Below are 12,781 nucleotides of genomic sequence, written 5' to 3' on the forward strand. Positions count from 1 at the left end.
TTGGAAATTTGCCTCTGCAAGATGTTTTAAAATCTGTTGATGAGCAGGTGATGTCTAGGTAGTGAATAGAAAAATCGCTTTAGCTTGTATCCGGAGTTTGCAAAACAGGAAACTCAAAATGATTTGTAGTTTGATTCTGAAACCATCTTAGCTCTAGCTAAGATGGAGCATTGCTTGTAACCAGACAGCATTTGTCACCCAGAGAGCTTTAGAAAAATCTACTGTTTCCTAATGGGGAGTAGAGGGATAGATTTTCAAGAATCTTTTCGGTTTATTTGAATGTGGGATTTTCTGTAACCCAGAGTAATGATTAATAGTTTCTCTGCTCATATCAGGTTTTGTTGGCCAGATGTTTCTTTCAAGAACTTCACTCCTTTATTGTCTAAATTGAATCAGCATCAGATAAAACATATTGCAACCTCAAAGTCAGTTGCAATCCAGCAAAATAAGATGTGGTTATGAACCAAAATTAGGGGAAGAGGCTAGGATGGCGCTGAAAATTCTAAGTGATTTTCAGATATGTTAAAAATGACTTTCTCAAAATTTTGAATCTTTGGAAAAGCCGTATGATTAATCTACATACTAAATCCCTTTTTATTTTACTTCTCAGAACACAATTCCCAAAGCCATTACCATACTCCAAATTATAACATTTATTTTGCTTATTCAAAAACTGTGAAAAATCAGATCATATTTTCTGAAAATAGCTTTTCTGTACTCATATTTTGCATATCACTTCTTTCTGATTATGAAATTGAATTAAAGGAATGAGTCTCTATTGTGTTATCTGCCCACAGATTACCACAAAAATGATGGATAAATGCTATGCCACCAGGATTTCCATTTAGCCCTTTCATGTTAGCTGTAAAGGGATAGATAGGCATATGTATCTGTATTAGTAGTTGGGAGTCTTCATCCGGTAATGGAATTGGATCAGTAATAACCATTGTTTTCTGCCCCAAGGAGAGGCTGATAGGATTATTAATATGAATAGTACAAAACATCTGGGTGATGCTTGTATCTAATAGATTATCTTGGTGATGTATATCCAGAAACTGAATTTACAGTTGCAGGCAGGAAATCTGGGTTTATATTCGAGACTCTGCTTTATATGGGGAAGGGTGAGCAAATATTAAAACCCTAAGAACTGCATTCTCTACTGGTCTAGGTAAAGCCTGAAATTCTGTAAATTAGTTCATCCTTCCTTCATCTTGTAGCAGCCTGATAGAGGAAGAGTGTGGTGGGGTCTTTGGGGTCAGAAGATTTTGGAGAATGGTCCTTAAGAAAATCAAATTATGTTTTTAAGACTAATTGTAATTTTATTCTGTAAAATGTCTTTAGTAATAGGCTACATTAAGATCAGTATAAATGAGCTATGGAAGGTCTTTGTTCTGTTGTTCTGTAAGTGCTAGAAGTTACTGTTTTGCTAAAATAAACATTCTTAAGAAAAAAGGAAATTTAATGTAGTTATTAATTATTTGCACTTTGGAGTAAATTAAGAATTTAAGAGCAGATATTAAAAACACTATTTTTTATTTATAAATAAATGGTTTATAAATATAAATATAAATAAATGGTTTATATATGATTTAAATGGCTGGTTATCTGAGTCATGCCCAGAAAAATGGATCCTGAAAGACACACTTCACAATTTTGCTAGTTGTGTGTTTTTATTTAAACTCTTGAAGGCCAGCTAGTTACATTCTTTGTTTTATTGATTTCTCTGGAAGTTTTAATGTGTAGAATGAAGGCATTTCCTGCTATTTTCCAATCTTCAAGAATGAATTTTTAATTTTGTGAGTTTTGCTCTTTAACAGAAACAGTGGCTAGATTTGTTTGATCAGAGTTTCCCTTGGGGAGGGTAGTGAAAAGGTGATCTGTTCAGAGAGGATTTGGGAGAAGGTGATATGTTTGTCACTTCAATTTATCCTAGGGTCTTGATGGTCCATCCAGCCTAAACTTCCTAACCGTGACATTTGAGATAATTGCGGGGGTGGGGGGGGACATGTCTTCTGATTTCTTTTCTTTTCTTTTTTGTTTGTTTGTTTTTTTTTTTTTTTTTTTCAGATGGATCTATGAGAAAGGAGGTTACTTCAGCAATTTGGTCACAAGCTTAAAGTGAGGGTTGGGATACAGAGGAGCAAGTTGGTCCTCATCACAGATGTGATGAGAGTGAAAGAATTAAGCCAGAGTGAGGGGTGCCTGAAATCAGAGACCTTTCCCACCTCACTGAGGCTGCAAGAGGGATAGCTTTGAAGTCATGGTTTAATATTTCCAGATACTTTAGTTTTTGTTGTTGTTGTTGTTGTTGTTTTTCGGCGACAGAGTCTCCCTCTGTCGCCCAGGCTGGAGTGCAGTGGCGCAATCTTGGCTCACTGCAACCTCCGCCTCTGTGTTTAAGTGATTCTTCTCCCTCAGCCTCTCAAGTAGCTGGGCCTACAGGCGCCCGCCACCACGCCCGGCTAATTTTTTTTGGTATTTTTGGTAGAGACGGGGTTTCGCTATGTTAACCAGGATGGTCTCAATCTTCTGACCTCGTGATCCCCCCGTCTCACCCTCCCAAAGTGCTGGGATTACAGGCGTGAGCCACCGTGCCCGGTCTTAGTTATTTCTTAAAGTTAACTAAGAGTGGTTTCTTTTGGCCCCCCAAAACTATACATTCTAAAATATGAAATGCTTCTCTACACCCCTACTCCATTTAAATTTTCGGAAGTGCCCATTTTTCCTGTCTTACATGGTGAAATCCTAGCTGTTTATTTTTATGTTCTTCAGGATCTAGATGGTGTCACCAGGAACCGAATGCTCTCCCCATCCCACCACCCCATTATTTTCTTACAAAACCCAGATTAAGTTTTTCCCAGATAAACAGATAAAACTAACCTAGCTCATTTCTTACATCAAAGTTAACATTGTGAATGTCAAAGAACCAATGCTATGCAATGATGTAAAATATCACTCTAATTTAATTCCCATTGGCAGGCCACATGTTTGCTTCAGTGTTTTACCTTCTAAGTGTGCAGAACAATGCAGAGATAGCACAGCTGTATTTTAATATGCATGTTACCCACCTTGAATTATCATAAGGCAGCTTCCTAATGCTCTAAAATGGAAATATATGACACTTTCAGATAAATGTCGTGCACATGATTTGAGTTTTTGGGGTGGTTTTGTTTATTGCTCTCTTCTCCTCCCCTCATTTTTAATTACATCTGCCTATATAAGTGCATTTTTATAAATGCATAAGTTAATTTTCATCAGCTGCCCATATCGCTTGAGTTTTCTAGTTCTTGTGTTCAGAACACTTATCTATAGTTAACTTTTGAGGCTTAAAAGTCAGTCATTTATTTAGTACCTACTGTATGCCCAACACTAGGCTGTAACCAACTAGTGAACATAGGGAAAACGGAGGCGTTTCCTCACACACAAACTGCTTGCCATGAAGATATGTTTATAGGGGAGGGGAAACAATGGCTGAAGGTAACATAGGAGATTGTTTTGGCTGTTAAGAGATATCACACACACACACACACACACACACACACACACACACGAGATTTTATCTATGCAAATGAACGACCTTTCCCTTAAAGTAGAGAATTGCACCTATTACCTTCAAAACTGTTGCAATTGCCCTACATATTTGGGAGCTACTTTCTTTTGGTGATGAAATACACAAACCACAAAATTTCTTTTTGGTCTGTTATCATTTTAACTTTCTAACAGTTTTATCCAACTCAATCTTTCACCTTCCTTACCAGTTTGGAATGACATTAAATGTAAAAAATTAAATAGGCTTTTTAACAAAGATGGGCCATAGTCTTTTTCAATATTCAAAGAGATGTGATGTAGGTAATTTCAGAATGATTTAAGCATCAATGGTATTAGTGCCTAGAGACAACATTCATTTAGAGTACAAGTTTGGCTAGTTTTGCTAAATAAAATTGGGTACATTATATATATTAATACATCAAATAGTGTATGTGTGGAATACAGGTTCTTGATAATGTAGGCTCCAACTAAGTGCATATAGTCTGTGGTTCTGAGTTAGATGAAAAATGTCCTAATAAGGAGCACCTTGCAATGGCCCTTGCTCTGTGCTTCAGCCCCAGCCAGCTTGCCCAGGACAGAGGAACTCATCCCAAGACCGTGGCAGGAAGGTTGATAACTATTAGACAGTACCTGTTTCTCACTTCTGGGCCTAGCTATCAGTTCATATCATCCCAAATCATTACCCAAACGTGCAGACATCATCTAATGCCTCTGACAACACAAGTAGCCAGCCTCATTTTAGAACAGACCAGAGTACTCTTGACATTCTAAATTGTCATCTTTTAATGGACTCATCCCTTCTTCCTTCTTTAGGAAGTTCTCATATCTGTGTCCTGGTCTCTATTGTGTGTCCCTGCTGTTCTCTGCTGTCTGTATCTGCTATTCTTCCCAGATCACAGGCAGGTTCCAACATGTGCTTTAATTTAGTCTCATCTCTCATAGGATGTTGCCCACCTTTAACCTGTCTGGCGGTTGGTGTGTGTACATGATACCTCTTGTTGGGTTATTCTGGTTTTCCTTCTGCTATTTAGATGACAGCTTCAGTCGTTCTCTGGTCACTCAAACGCTTTCAGACACAATAACACACTAGGATTGTGACCATTTGGTATTTGGGGTCTTTGAGTAATGTACACTGTATTTGACAGTGGTCTGGGACACCATCAATTGATAATTGTTGCAGCAGAGGATTGCAAGATAGAAACAAATCTCTGTCATCAAAGTCAGAATCCCAAATGTAGAGTAATAATGGAAGTTTGTAGCATTTTTAGAGCACTGTACGGTTAACAAAACTTTCACATTAGCTATTTTAGTTCTTATAATGGCCTGAAGTATCATTTCTCTGGTTTTAGTGTGGAAACTGAGATCTAAAGAGATCTGAATGATTTCCTCATGGTCACACAGCCAGTGAGTGACAGAACTGAAGGTATCTGACCACAGGGCCTGTGTTGTTCCCACAGCTGAAGGAGTTGGAGTTCCAACTTTCCTCTGAGCTAGCTGCATGACTTTAGAGAAGTAGGATGGAAGGGTTTAATATTCCTACTTGAATGTCTCTAATATTCTTCATTTCTAATTTTTTAAGTCTATCAGGTTTGGACATGAAACTTTTAAAGGGCCTAATTTAGATGTCTAGGAGTCCCTGTTTCTGAATATTTTGGGGGTCTAGGGCTTAGGTTACATCTTGGAACTTTTAAGGTACTGGAGCTATTTAACCTAAATCTTACTACTGCAAAGAAGCCGTCCCATCCATCAACACCAGTTTTCCAGGCAAACAAGACTGGTCAGTCTCTTCAAGGCCTCCCCGATGAATGTTAGAGGGTGCTGGCATTACCGGAAAACAAAGCTTCCATCCAGGTGTGGATGAGCTCCTTCTGAGAAGGGAGTAATCAGTATGGACTGAAGTAAATGGGAATTCTTCCTGAACATGTGCCATCAAGCTATAGAGCAGAAGTTGGGTGAAATTTGAAAGGCACAGTAACAAAGGCAGAAGCATGCGGGCATGGCTAAGAGCCTGGCCTTCCCAACTGGCTGACTTTGGGACTGCGCCTTGCTCTCTTCATTAGTATAATGGGGGTGGTAATAGCACCTACTTCATATGGGCAATGTGGGGATTAAATAGTAATCATGTACAACCTTAGCCTGACAAGTTAATATACAGTAAAAGCAAACTATTAGTTACTAGCTCAGTAAGAAACCAGAATAGCTAGGAACAGCGAGAGTCTTGGTAGGTTGGGTTGGGTGGGTTGGATTGGTTCCAAATGACAGGGAAAGCCCCTACTTGCCTCAAGAGTGGATGAAATAAATAGCTATGGAATAACTGTATGTGAGAACGTGCAAAGTATATGCTTTCCTGCAGGCTCCTCACTTAATATATATCGTAAAAGACAGTAATAGCTAATATCATAGGTAGCAAATTTGACATTTGTTCATTCGTCTTTTTGTAATGAATTATTCAAGGTGAATTATGCTGGTGTGTACCACCATCATTCCATTTGATTATGTGTCTTAATATATAATGTCCTAAGGGCTGCCCAGGACTGGTGAGCAGTAACTCACTTCAGGAGGCCCCTGCTTTGCCATTTCCACACCACTGCACCATCCCTCCAGCCCCCTTAAGTTGGCAACAGGCCACTCTGTCTTGTCTAGTCATGGTGATGGAGAGCCTGAGTGATTCTTAATCAAAGAAAATGACAGCTCCATTTACATTTGTACAGATCTGATATTCACATTTGGATGTATGCCTAAAGGTACCTGGGTTGAAAATATGTGGTATAACATTGCTTTATCTTCCTAAATCATCCTGACACAGCCTTGCACTTAATAGGGAGTGGGACCCAGAATCGTGAAATAATAGCAGACGTGCCACTGGGGGCTGGATTTATGTTTTATGAGATAAAGTGGTTCTTAACTATTTTTGTTGCCATGTTCAATAGCTAGTTACTTTTAATGTTTCTATAATAAGAAAACACTATGCAAAGATACACTTTAATGGAATTTCATAAGCTTCTACACTATGGGTAATAACCAGAGCTCTGAAAATAAAACTGTTATTGTCACTTGCATTTTAAGTCAGATTTACAGTTTTCTTTCATTTATGACTTCGTCCTAGTCTGAAAGCAAAATCACCATTTTATTATTTCTTATTCAAAGGTTGAAAGAAAAAGGTACCAAGTCAAACGATTTTGTATGACAAGATCATAGGACTTGGCAGCAAAGACTTGGATTGAAACTTTAGCCTTGCCATTAACCCGCTGTGATGTTGAGTAAGTCATCTAGTCTTTGGCTCACTTGTAAAATGGTATAATATTGATACTATAGTTGTATCGTTATTACCTGGAATGACACCCCACTCTTATGATTCACAACCTGGACTTTTTATGACCCAGGTCTGTTTTGCTTTTAAAATCTTAAATGTACAGCATCCCAGTCTTAGACCACAGCCTTTGACGCTTCCAGCCTGTACTCCCTCACACCCTACACACCTGTTCTTTGATGTTGACTAAGCCCTCGGGTCTTTTGTCAGTCTCTCAGTCCCTATGAAACCTTAATAACTTGTCTCTCCAGCCTTGGGCCTCATGATTCCTTAATTTAATCAATTTTGGCCAACATGTACTATCTCCTTTATCCTTTGTTCCTCCATAATATCCACCTTGCAGACCCCTTCCCTCAGGTCAGTCTAGCTGTTTATTTTTCTGCATATGGGCTGCACAGCTCAACCCAGCACTGCTTAATAATCAACTGTATGTACCTGCTCAGTTCCTTCTCCTGTTCCCTGGAATAGTTGCTCCCAATCTCCACCTCTCTCCTCTTCTCCCTTCCACTGCCCCTGCCTTCATTGTTCTCCACAGGTGACCTTCTTCCATGTCTTTTAGAAAAAGTAGAGCCATTGGACAGGTATCCCCCATTGGGTAGATATCCCACAGGTCTCCCTCTGCCTCTCTTCTCAAACTCACCTTCTTCGCACCTTCTTATCTTCTTTCATCCTACCTCAATGTAAGACTTTTCCCTCTGTGTGAGAGGACTCCTCCTGCTGTTTCTGTTGTCTCCTCCCTTGCCCGTAATTGCCTCTTTCCTCTCAGCATGCAGACATCTTCAGTGAGACCTCAGGAGTAGTTTCATCTCTTTTCAGACCAAGCAACTTTTTTCTACCCTCTTTGCCTCCACGTAGTCACCTCCCATTTTTTCCTTCACTCTATACAAACTGATGTATGTCTCTGCATTGCTGTCTAAGGTCCCAGGGGCTTCATAATCGCCAGATTGAATGAGCTCTTTTTAGTCTTTATTTCACTTGGTCTTCTATAGCACTGGCTCTGACCATACCCTCCTTTTTGAAACTCATCACATCCTCCTTCCTGAAACTTTCTCTTTTCCTTGATTTGCAGTCATATTGCTACTTTCTTTTTCCCCACCCCCTGGTTGTTTTTTCTTGGTGTTCACTGTGAACCTGCTGTCTCCATAGACTGACTTGACCTCCTGAAGCCCAGCCTTCTCCACTGGACTAATTGACACATCTGTCTGGATGTCTGCCAGGCCCCCGAAAACCTTGTATGTCCTCCACTGAAGTTACCTCCTGCCTTCTTCATGTTTTCCCCCTGAGTCTTCTGTCTCAAAGAATGGCACCCTTACCCACCTAGCTTGTACACACCAGAGATGTTATCTTCCTGGAGGTCTTCTCTTTCAATTACCAGAACGCTATCTACATGTCCTGTTGATTCTACTTCTTATTTATTCTTTGGATCTATTATTTTTTCGCTGCCAGCCTTTGTTTCAGATCCTGACTGAATTAATCGTCTCCAAATCTTGGTAGAGGACAGATGAACTACAATCCTGGATCTGGGTGGTAGTGGATAGGAAGGTGGGGAAGGAGTGGGGAAGATGGTGAAAGGGTAACCTTTCTGGAATCCAGTCTGATCCTGTAACTCCCAGGTGTAAACTCTTTATCATAGTACTCCTTAGCGTGACACAGGAAGCTGTTCTTGATTGGGACTTTGTCTTCTCCAATTGCATATCCTGCTATTTTCTACACACACGTGGTGTCATAGCCATACACAGACTCAAGCCCTTCCTCATACATTGGCCAGTGTCTTTACTTGGTGCTTGAAATGTCCTTCCTTGTCTTCCCCTCAATCTTATTCTCTGATCTTTTAGGACTGAATTAAAGTCCCACCTTTGCTACCATTTCTGTTCAGCCCAGTCTGAGTTGGTTGCTCTGTGGAACTTTTGGCCATCTGTTCATCATAATATCAACTTCTCAAGCTGCCAGGCCCCTGAAAACTTTGTATGTCTTAGACTGAGGTCACCACCTGCCTTCCGAAAACTCCATTTTGAGAAATGATAGCTGAAAAACTCAAGATCTTGCGGGAAAAACTAGTGCTAGAAAGACTAAGATTGTAAGTGAACTCCTGAAAATATTTTCAATCTAGTGAAAGCTGTTAGAAATATTTTTTTTTGTTTGCTAAAAGGAAGCAATAAAGAAAACGCAGAAGTCAAACGAGTTGCTGCCTATGTTAAATAATAGATATTTTCAACAAGTCATCTAACTTTTTTGTGCATTTCCTTATCTGTAAAATGAGGGTAACAGCATAATGGGCTATGATGAGTATGATGAGTTAATGTATGTAAAATGCTTATAACAGAACCTGACATAGTAGATATTAGCTATTAATAATAATTTTCATTTACCAACTACAAATCTTATAGACTATTTATTATTTCCAGCCCTCCTATTTTTGCTGAGGTGATTAGAATCTGTTTTTTTTTTTTTTTTTTTTTTGAAGTGTAAATATAAAGGCTTTTTTTTTTTTTGGTCTGGTTCTCCACCCAAGTGTCAGTGGGATCTAATTTATTACTCATGCTTATGGAGCCATCTTAGTTTCCACTGTTGTCTCAAAGGTGTATGTTTTTCTTTGACTAGAGAATGGCTTTGGGATGATGTCTGTCTAAGCAAATTAGGTTCAGGGAATATGACAGAACAGTCCAACCTTTCTCACCCTCTCCTGCAGCACTCTCTCTTCCTCGCTCACTCACACATAGCTCCTTTCCCTCTACCTGAAGCTGCACCCTCCAGGCTTCTTTGCTTTCCTTCCTGTGTGTTTTCAAGGCTGCCCCTCACAAGCATCTACTTCCGTTCTTCGTCTATTCCCCTCCCCCAAGTCTGTCTGTCTGTCTGTCTGTCTCTCTCTCTCTCTCTCTCTTTCCTATTTCCAACAGGATTTGATATTGATTTACTTAAATCAAAATAGTCATAATACCGAAAATGTATAACAAAAGAAAGTCATGACTATAAGTTCCATGAGGGCAAAAAATAGCATTTTATTCAGACCTGTATTGGAGTAGGCATTCAGTAGTGAGCAAATTCTTAGACAGAGGAAAGTTATCTACAGAAAAGAAATACATAAACTGTAAAAATTAGTATACAGATTTTAAAAATCAATCTGTTCTTCCCCTCTTCCATTTGAATAACCATAATACCTTGATTATGCCAAAATCTTGACGATCTATTTTTTTTTTTTTTTTTTTATTGTAAAAGTATCTTAAAAAGATGTCCCAACCTTCCTGGGTAACTCTGGTCCTTTAATCACCTTCACAAATCTACTTTATAAGAAAATTTAAAACTTTAAATTATGGTTTAAATGTCGCTTCTTTTATTTTTCGTATGATAAGGTGATCAGCTCTTCTGGTGACATTCATGTATTTGTATGTTATTACGTATTTTTTTTATCAGCCCATTCCTGAGGCAATGTATGTCTTAACAGTTTTCCCCGATTGTGCTGTTTACCAAATCATTTCAGATCATGCTCAAAGGATTCTCTAAATTCTCTAACTTTGATTTAGGTGGTGGAATTTGTTTTAATTACATCCTTACCTAAGTTGAGTGTTGAAGAGTGAAAGTTCAAAGTCTTTGTTTTGTAGAGCCCAAGTCCCTACACAACTGGCACCTTTATACACAATGGAGGTAGAAGTACAACACGTCTGAACTACTGCATCCTTTATTCAGACTCCTTTTTTCCAGTCATTTGCTTTAATACTGTATTTCTTAAGAGTTCTAAGAGTATTGGCAATCCAGGAAGAAATTGCTCATGAATCATTATTGGTATAGTTAAATGCAAAATAGCAGTTATGAAGTTTATACAAATCTCTCTGTATCTTCCTTGCTCCTTTTTCATAATCTTGTAATAATTTCAAGCCTTTTGTTGAAATCTCGACAAGCCCTATGATATCATACTCCTTATTAAAATTATTAAATTTAAATAATTTTAGCAATAAATATAAAATATTTAAAGAGAAGCCATAAGTTGTCATCCTATCACTATTGAGTTGATTTTTCTAGTGAAGTATATCAAATATGGGTGTGTCAATTAATGAAATGCAATAATAAAGTTCATTTCTATCTCACCTTTGCAACATAGAGGCGAATAGATTACATTTCGAGTTCAAAAACATGATAGTTTTCTTTAGTATATTTACTTAAAGTCGTGGTAGAAATAGTATGTGACCAGATGAAAAGTCACAAAATAAAATTGGAATGCAGCAAATCCCGTTTTGGCTATCATTTATTAAGTTCTTTGAGAAAAGTGGGTTTTCCCCCAGAATAAGTGAGTATGTTTGAGAAGTATTAGAATCCTGACTTTTTTTGAGTAAACGAGTTGTCTCCTGAGAATAGTATAGCATTAAGCACAAAGTTAAAATTTTATTTCTGTCTCTAAAAAAACAAAATTGCAATCCTCTTCAATTATTTTCTGCACTTGAGCTTTTTCTCGGGGGACCTTACAAAGTAAATTAGGGAAGAATACTCTGGATCTAACATCAATGGTTCTCTCTCAATGAGTTAATAAAGGTGGATTTCTTTTCTCAAGATTTTTCTTTAATTATTGTGTTTCCTAAAGACCACATATATTAGAAATTTTCTTTTATTGGTGTCTTCCCCCAAATAAGATGCCATGAGTTGATCTTGGCCATAACTGATTTGGAGAAAACCTCTGAAAATGGAACAAACAGGGAAAAATAAAAATACGTATTTTTTATAAACCTTCCTCTAGGAGTAAAATCCATTAAAAATGAAGCTAAATTTGTTGTGCGAGAAATTTAAATAATTCAATAATAAAACCGACTTAAGACTCAGGTCCCTCAGAAATGAAGACAGTGCTTTATATATAATAGCTGCTCAGTAAGGCGTCTATGAATTTAACTTTTAATTAACAGGGCTGCCAACATGTTGAACCCCAGAAGATGCCACTTATATAGAAAACAATGGGAAGGGTACTTTTTGGAGTTGTGTAACAATGTGGCTTGTGAGTTGGATAAGAAGGTGTTGGGTTTTTTTTTTTAATTTACTATAAATATTATGTTCATTTTATGTGAAATTAGAGTTGCTTCATAAGACCTTTGTTTGTAAAAACTTGACCACATTCCAAAGGGCACTGAAATCCATTTCAACTTACAGAAATGATGCCCTTTCCGGAAATTTTTATTGGCTACCCTTTTCCTTAATAGTGGAATAGTGTATGTATTTATGATATGTTGTGAATCCCTGGGCAGGAGTTGTCGAGGTTAGACAACTCCATTGAATGTGGAGTTCAGAAGAACTCACCTTATCTGGACACTCCTGTTTTGCATTTTAGTTCTGGAAGGGAAAACAGGCATAACAAGTATTTCTATTTCTATTCTTTATGAAATCCATGAGAGCTAAAAAGATTTGCCTAGAGCCTTATTGAAAAATTGAAAACTGATCAAATTCTAAATAGAACCCATGTATTTTTACTCCTTTAACTCCACTGCATTTATTATTTCCAAAGATTTTTTTTTATGGCTTCTGAATTTGTTTCCGAAAATGTATTCTTCTCAAAAAGACTTTTTTATGTTTAAAAATGTAAAAACAGAAATAATATGTTTAAGAGGTATAATTCAATCTTTCAAAGCATCACATGTATGATTGCTACATATTTTTCAATATTCAAGCCCGTGACCTGTTGAATGCTCATCAGTGGTTAATAAGTATTGTGTTATTATTGGCCTTAAATAACTATCACTCAGTGGTTTATTAAATCTAAGACACATTTTCTGGTTAGGAGTTCCTGGGATATCATAAGGTATATTTTAATGATTAAAAGCCAGCAGTTCAGTTATTTTGCGTATATAAGCGATAATTTTCTTTCTTTCTTTCTTTCTTTCCTTCTTTCTTTCTTTCTTTCTTTCTTTCTTTCTTTCTTTCTTTCTTTCTTTCTTTCTTTCTTTC

General features: G+C 37.6%; 1 protein-coding gene across 3 annotated transcripts in view; it reads left to right on the forward strand.

Moving 5' to 3' along the window:
* Positions 1-12,781, forward strand: part of TNIK (TRAF2 and NCK interacting kinase) — a 412,495-nt gene that overhangs the window by 203,397 nt on the left and 196,317 nt on the right. The window contains exon 1 of one of the 3 annotated variants that reach the window (XM_023213453.2): positions 6,730-6,809. The exons of the other annotated variants lie outside the window; for them this stretch is intronic. The gene's annotated coding sequence lies outside the window, so the exon portion shown is untranslated. Of the gene's footprint in view, positions 1-6,729; positions 6,810-12,781 lie in introns of those variants that run through there. 3 annotated transcript variants of the gene reach the window in all.

This window comes from Piliocolobus tephrosceles, chromosome 2 (assembly GCF_002776525.5).
Source record: "Piliocolobus tephrosceles isolate RC106 chromosome 2, ASM277652v3, whole genome shotgun sequence".
NCBI lineage: Eukaryota > Metazoa > Chordata > Mammalia > Primates > Cercopithecidae > Piliocolobus > Piliocolobus tephrosceles.